The sequence below is a fragment of the Gossypium raimondii genome, chromosome 5, assembly GCF_025698545.1.
Source record: "Gossypium raimondii isolate GPD5lz chromosome 5, ASM2569854v1, whole genome shotgun sequence".
In the NCBI taxonomy this organism is placed as follows: domain Eukaryota; kingdom Viridiplantae; phylum Streptophyta; class Magnoliopsida; order Malvales; family Malvaceae; genus Gossypium; species Gossypium raimondii.
Window position 1 is genome coordinate 16,111,156 of NC_068569.1, and position 8,065 is coordinate 16,119,220.

An 8,065-nucleotide genomic window follows, 5' to 3' on the forward strand; every position below is an offset into this window, starting at 1 on the left:
CCTAGTTTTATTATTTTTATATTTAATACATAAAATACGATAAAATTTACAAAATAATTAACCTTCAATATAAATTAAAATATTGTATTTAGATGAAAATAAAAGCTTAACAAAAACTAATCATACATATAGTGAATAATTATACCATTCCAATATCTTAAATTACAAATAACTAACATAATTATTTTCAATATATATATTTTTATTTTAACTCAAGTATATAAAAAATCTCAAATGTGAATAAATTTTATATAAAATCTCTACAAAAAATTAAACATTTCATACTTGAAAATATAATAAAAATAATTCAATATAAACAAAAGCAAGCATAATGTAATTAAAATGTTTATTTTAACATAAAGTTTTCAGCCTTAAAATAAACATAAAGTTTTAGATTTGAAAACGTTTTAGGTGAGAATTGAGATATTAAAAATCTTTCTTATCTTAACAAGTCGTTGAGCGTTCAATCCTCACATTAGATATAGAGCAACTTTAAAATTCGAGGTTAGCGTCTATCTCCTTAATGGGCTTACAGAACACGATGGCCTAATCACTAGGCTTGTTCCAATGGATATCTTGGGAAATAAAAAAAATACATCAAATAAAAGGCATAAAAAATTATATATTAATTTCAAATTATAACACCCCTTACTTAACTCGATTGCCGGGTCAAGATACTGGAATGTTACATTCGTTGCCAAGGCAACTATGATCTCACACAAATCAATTGAACATTTTATTCAAGTTATCAAACTCATAACACATTTAAAATAATATTTACGCACTACTCCGAGCCACACAAGCTTACGAAAGCTTTCTAAGTGGCCAAAGGTCGATTCGGGACCAAAGGGTGAAGTTCCAAACCATCAGGAGCTCATCGAGACTTCATGATCTCCCACATCACGACATAACATAACTCATATCGTGACTTCAACAACCTAGCATTCCGACCTTAACCCTACAGCCTTAAAACCTGTACATTTTGCTCCCTAACACCTAAAATCACTTCCATATGCCATACATCTTTCAAACAACTAATAACACATTTTGTTGGGGATCGACCCGTATAAACAACGAGATAGTAAAAGTGGAGAAGAACGAATAAAAATATTTTACGTAGAAAACCTTCAAAGAGGGAAAAACCACGAGCAAATGAGGTTTTGACTTTTCACTAAATGAGTAAACAAATGAGAATACAATATGGAGAAAACAAACATAAAACTACTAAACATACAATCTCAAACCCCAAAAATAAAATCCTAACTCGGGAACAAAATTCTCTCCATAGTTACCATGAAACTCTCATCGAAACTCATATGTGACTACATCTTGTCGCCCTTAAGAAAAGCCATTGTTGATTGGCATCACAAAACAATGATACAGTGGATCCTTTAAATAGGTAAGATTAGAGTTCTAATCATACTAAAATATCCTTGGATTAATTAGAGTCTAATTGGGAGAATAAGTCCTGCTTGAAGTCTAAAACACGACTGTGAAACTTGGTGAAATCGTTGTAGCGTCCCGTGCATGCTTGTCACGATGTCGTCGCCACGTTCGTTTGGATTTTCGTCATGACGTCTCTTGTCTTCACGTCACAACGTCGCTTATGTTTCACCTCTTTTTTGGTAATATAACACTCCTAACTCGTAACCGTCACCGGAATAGGTTAAGAGGCATTACCGGACCCGTAACTCAAATCAGAACAAACATTTATCAATTAACAACTCAATTCAGTATTTGTCATTCATTTAATATCATAACATGCTTAAATTGAACATATAAAGCTTAGAACATACATTCAGGACTAAATCAGTAACATATAAAAGTTTTAGGAAAACTTAAGAAAATTTTCGTACTAGGGTCACACGCCCGTGTGCCTCAGACGGCCACCAGACACGCCCGTGTCACAGGTCATGTGGAAATAGGGCATACATACTAACTTAGGTCACACGGCCGACCACATGCTCATGTGCCAGCTCGTATGCCACTGACATAATTAGTTAAGTTACAACGGACACACGGTCGAGTCACACGCCCGTGTGCTCGACCGTGCGGGGCGAAATTTAGGCTTGTTTTAAGCCATTTTCCTCACCCAAAACTATAGGTGATCATGGGTTGGGCTGCCCGGCCCGGCTCGACAGCCTGCCCAAAAAATGAGAGGGTTCAGGTAAAAATATAGGCCCGAAATATGGGTTTGGGCAAAAAAATTAGGCCCGTTTAGAAAACGGGTCAGGCCTCGGGTAAAACTTTTTTAACCCGAATCCAGCCTGAATTATATATTAAATATATATTTTTTATTTTTAATCAAGTATATATTTTATATATTTAATATGGGTCGGGCCGGGCCAAGCTCGGGCTTAGTAATTTTCTTTCGAGCTGGGATTGGACAAATTTTTAGGCCTATATTTTGGGCTGAGCCGGGCCCGGGTTTAGAAAATGGGCCTAAAATTTTGTCTAGGCCCGGCCTGAACCAGACCCGGCCCGTCCCATGATCACCTCTACCCAAAACACATGCATATATAATCAACCAATGGTACCAAAACCACATTCAAATAAGCAACCAATTAATCATTTTTCAATACACATATTACACCATTTCATATACATCCATTTCACCTCTCAAATCCATGCCATTCTTACATTAAAACTCATCTCAAATCAATACCATTTGTGTCATCAAATGCATACCAAACCAACAAGACTTATAAGCCAAAATATGCATATAATCTATTCAATAATTCAACCTCATAAACATCCACATACCAATTATCATTTAATCAATTTCGATTCACATATCCATCACATATTCAAACCATTTGCATAATCAATTCCATCAATCAAAATGCCAAGCATACCATATTTAGCACACATATACATAACCAAATATTTACCCAAGTTAAGCCAAATCACATGGCTTAAACACATCAACACATATAAGCTTCAATAGCTAAAATAACTTATACATCTCATGTAACACCCCCTAACCCCAAACCGTCGCCGGAACAGGGTTACGAGGCATTACCAGACATATCAAACAGTTTACGAATAATTCATAATAAAATAACAATTGTAATATAATTGTATAACTAAATCCATATAATAAACTTTTGAAGTTCAAAACATGAATGAAAAAGTGAAATGAAACTCGTTCAAATACTCCGAGATTTTTTTTTATAAAATTTCTGCAGCATTTCGGCTTATTTTTGCATAATACCTCCTGCAATTAAAACCATAGTATTTCCAATCTCAACCAATTCAACCAATTCATTTCACATTCTCAATTCCTATTCTAAATACATTCTAATCAACTTAATCAACATAATATCAATTTAAATTTAACAATGTAATAAATTAAATAAAGATCAATAAACTTCTTTCATTATAATTCATAAACTTATACTACTAACATTTTTAATCATTCATACTAAAACATAATAACCTTTATACACATCCTATGTACATGCCACATTACCAAAATAAAATAAACATCACCAAAAGTATGCTGAAGTCGGGTCTGGTTTTGGATCTTTGGATCGATGATTGACCTCTACAACTGCAAGACTAAGCAACCGTCTGCTGAAATACGCATATACTCAATGGTATCACTATAATTCAATTTATAATTAAATGCATTAAATCACACACATACTTTTCATCACAATTATCACTACTAATAAACAATTCAATCTTTAATATTAGCAATTAATTATATATAAATATCATTCTTTTTTTCTTTCTTTATTTCAAATTTCACTCTTCACATATAATATATCATTCGAGATTAGTTTTATCAAGAATTTATTTCATTTATCCCTATTAACTTGGCTCGGACTCATGGATACACGGATTCCAACCAAACACACCAAGAAATGTGAATCGATGTGAATAAGATGTGAAAAGTAACAACGTATTCAACACACAAAGTGTTGAATCATAATGATATGATAACGATTTCGACACACAAAGTGCCGAATTGGTAACAAGATAACGATGTCGGCACATAAGTGCCTAATCGATGTTTCGCAAATACACCGTACTCTTCCATATCCGATGGCATGCCAACTATATCCGACTAGCCCGACTAGTTAATAGGGTATTTAATTCACTTTTAGTACAATTTTTCATCTTAGTTCAGTATCAATTATAAATTCCTTATTTCAATCAGTTTCAAAGTATTGCAGTAATCACTACTACAGTAATTTCACAATTCAATACATTATACGTAACAAATTTTCAGTATTTTCACAATTCACGCAGTACTCAAACAATATCCAGTATTCCATAATTTAATTCAATATCGGTTTCAATTCCATTATCACATTGTAAATTTATCATTTATTAAACACTTACCTTAAAATACTTACCACACATAATTAGCAAATTAAACATTTAATAATAATAAAATTTGAATTATAATGATACAAACCGTAATTCCCGTGTCTATTCCTCGTCCACTTTTTCTTTTCCTTTCCTCGTGGATGCCTCGGGTGCGATATTAGCTACGAAAAGAAATTAAGATAATTTTCATAATCATTAGCACAACACAATTTACTTGCTGAAATTTTTATCTAACTTTTACTTTAATTTCAATTTAATCCTAACTAAATCTATATATTTTCTTTCTCAATTCATACCTTCTTGCTACTCAATTTCTTGCCAAACTTATATGTAACTATCTAATTTTATCATATTTTCATAATTTCGAATTTATTTCAATTTAATCCCTAAAATTAAAACTTATAGTTTAGTTTACAATTCAATCCTTTATTCAATTCCAATCAAAATTTTTATCAAATAAACCCTCAATTCCATCATTATTCAACATAAACCCTACTAAAAATAATCTATTAACTTCCAAAACCTCAACTTATTTTCAACAAAACTAACTTCTAAAACATCTAAATTAAAAGAAAAGGACTTGATTGACTTACCAAGTTAAATTCCAAGCTTTAAAAACTCTATTTTCCTTTTTCTTTCTTTTCTTCTTTCTCCCTGTTTCTCCTCTGTTTCATCTCTTTCTCTGTTTCTTTATTCTTTCTATTCTGTTTCTTTTCTTTTGCTTTGTTTTTATTTCCTTTTATTTTATTTACTTTATACTATAATAATATATTTATTCTAAATATCTATTAAATATTCAATCATATATTCACATTTGTACACCATGAACACCATACAATTGTCACTATTTAATTTGTTTACCAAATAAAATCTCATAATATAATTAATTAATTAATTAATATCTTTTACTTAAATTTTAAGTAATTAATAATTATAATACAAGTGTATATTTATACATTATTACACTTGTACCATCTTATCACCACACATTTGTCTTAATTTTAATTTATTCCATAATAAAATAATACAATTAATATAAATTGCAATTTAAATAAATAATAATAATTATTATTATTATTATATACATATAATATTTATATATAACTTAAATAAGTCTTGAATTTAACGCATATATGCCGCCTCTTTCCATGTAAGTGGCTTAATTGCCACTTTAGCCCTTTTTACTTTCTTTTAATTTATAATTAGACTTTCACTCTTTATTCGATTTGATCCTTTTCTCCTAATTATTCTTAATTAGACTAAATTCACCTAATTAAGCACTCAACTAAACTCATAATTACTTCTAATAATTATTTATGACTCAGTTTACTAAGACGGAAGCCCGATAATATACTTTTCCGGTGCCCACGGATTTTGGGTCGTTACATCTCATATAATCAACTAGCCTATACATGCCATATTACCAATTTCAAAGAGATAAAAAATACCAAATCAACTCCTGGATAGTGTGATGAAATCTTCAATGACTTCCAACCCGAGCGAGCTTTCAAATCACTGAAAAAAATACGAAAAATAAATAGAGTAAGCTAATAAGCTTAGTAAGCCGTATGATTATCAGTATTATAAATAATTTAACAATTTATTGACAACTTAAAGCAACATAAATACATATAATTCAGCTCCTTCCAATTTAATTCTTATTGCATTAACAACTAGGTACTTCAAATATGAATTCATCAACTTTCACTTACGTATCATATGAATTTATCAAATATCACTTACTTGTCAAGCATATCAAGTATACTTGTACTGACTCATATCATCATTTCTATTCTCGTACCATCATCTATTCCATTGAACCATTGGAATTAACGTCGAATACTCAGTATTTAGCACACAAAGTGTCATATACGTAGTAAAACCATCTATATCTCATATTACATATATATCACTAATTCATACATCAATATAACATGTAATATCATTTCCATACAATCCAACCAAATTTTCAAATTGCCTAAGCATATAAAACCATCAATAAGTTAGTACCATAATGTCCACATTTCATCGAATCATCACAAGTGAAAACAATAAGTATTCAAACTCAAGCACTTATAACTTTCATTTCATACTTTAGTTCACCATAAATCATCAATACTATGTAAATCACAAAACATTTATATCAATTCATTTCTATTCGTATAACTCGTAATTCATCAAGAATAATGTAAATTTATCCGTATCAACAGTAACTTATACATATCAATAGTAATTCATCCATATAATTACATAGCTTATTCATATGATCAGTAACAATAATTATGCCTATTGAACCTATTAGAACATTGAGGGATACACGGGTGATACACTATAAGTGTATTTATCAGAAATCCGTCAATTCATTATCATTTCTGCTCTTTCGAGCCATGATCAGTAAGCTCATTCCGAGCTGATGAACAGTAAGCTCTATCAAGCTGAAATGGTAAGCTCATAAGAGCTGATATATTGGTAAGCTCATACGAGCTGTGTTGAGTCTGCAACAAATGCAGGAGCTCGACCAATACAGTAACCCTAGTGACATGTATGACCAGAGAGGGTATGGTCATCTGCTTGTGGTTTTGGTTTGTCCATCATTTATGTATTTTTATTTCTTTGGTACTTGCTTGTTGATAGTTGTTCTTGTTATGGTTCCAAGCCAGTATATTTTCTATTTAGCAGTTTTTTGCCTTTTAACTCTTATTGATAGTTTTCTATGCCTCTGTGTGTGGGTGTGGGTGTGGGTGTGTGTTTAGTGTTGAGAGCCAATTACTTCGAGCCTTGTTATCTACCCGACACTATTTGTTAGAAAGGAAGGAAAATGAAGGAAAGGAAAGGGCACTAAAATTGGTTTTATTATCATTCATTTTGGTACAGCAGATGGAAAATGGGAGGATGGAAAAAGATTGAGTAAACATGTAAATGATGTGATTGCACCTGTGGAAGGGTTGAATTTTAAGGGAATGAGAGAAATGTCCACCTATTTTCCTTGCCTTCTCCTAATACACTCTTTCCAGTAATCTCTGTGTCCTAGCATTATAATATCATTTTTTTAGTCAGTTAGGATAATTGGATTGCAAGGTTCGTGGTAGAGAGAAAGCTAGGTAAAGGTGGATTTGGTCAGGTGTTTGTTGGACGACGTGTTACTAGTGGAAATGAACGTGGAACCGGTTCTGCTGCCATGGAGGTAAACCATCTTTTACTGTCTCAAGCCTATAGGAAGTTTCATATGATCATAATTATTTATATTAATATCACTTCTGTTACTATTTTTGCCATCTTTTAGGTTGCTCTGAAATTTGAGCATAGAAACAGCAAAGGATGTAATGATGGTCCTCCGTATGAATGGCAAGTTTACAAGTAGGTGGCTCTATCTCGTTTCTAGTTGTTCTTTGGAACTTTTCTAAGTCTTGACTATATCTAACACTGTTGATCTTGTTGCGAATAGTGCTCTTGGTGGCAGTCATAAAGTTCCCAAAGTACACTACAAAGGGAAGCAAGGAGACTATGATGTAATGGTATGATCCGCAGCTTGTTTTCTATTTGTGCATTTATCTTAAACTCTAAACACTAAACCCTAAAACCCTAAACCCTAAACCCTAAACCATAACCCTAGTGACTTGTATCCTACGATTTTCTCTAAGTTCAAAAGGGGCTCGGTATTACTCAATAATTTCCTCAATCAAGCATTCGAATTTTGTATCATACATTTTAAACAATTATAATTCTA

At 31.8% G+C, this 8,065-nt stretch overlaps 1 long non-coding RNA gene across 1 annotated transcript; it reads left to right on the forward strand.

The window, feature by feature from the left end:
- Nucleotides 1-7,423: 7,423 nt before the first annotated feature.
- LOC105769157 (uncharacterized) lies at nucleotides 7,424-7,803 on the forward strand. Its single transcript, XR_001125979.2, has 3 exons — nucleotides 7,424-7,522; nucleotides 7,622-7,695; nucleotides 7,784-7,803. It is a non-coding gene; the product is annotated as an uncharacterized LOC105769157 (long non-coding RNA).
- The last annotated feature ends 262 nt before the right edge of the window (nucleotides 7,804-8,065 follow it).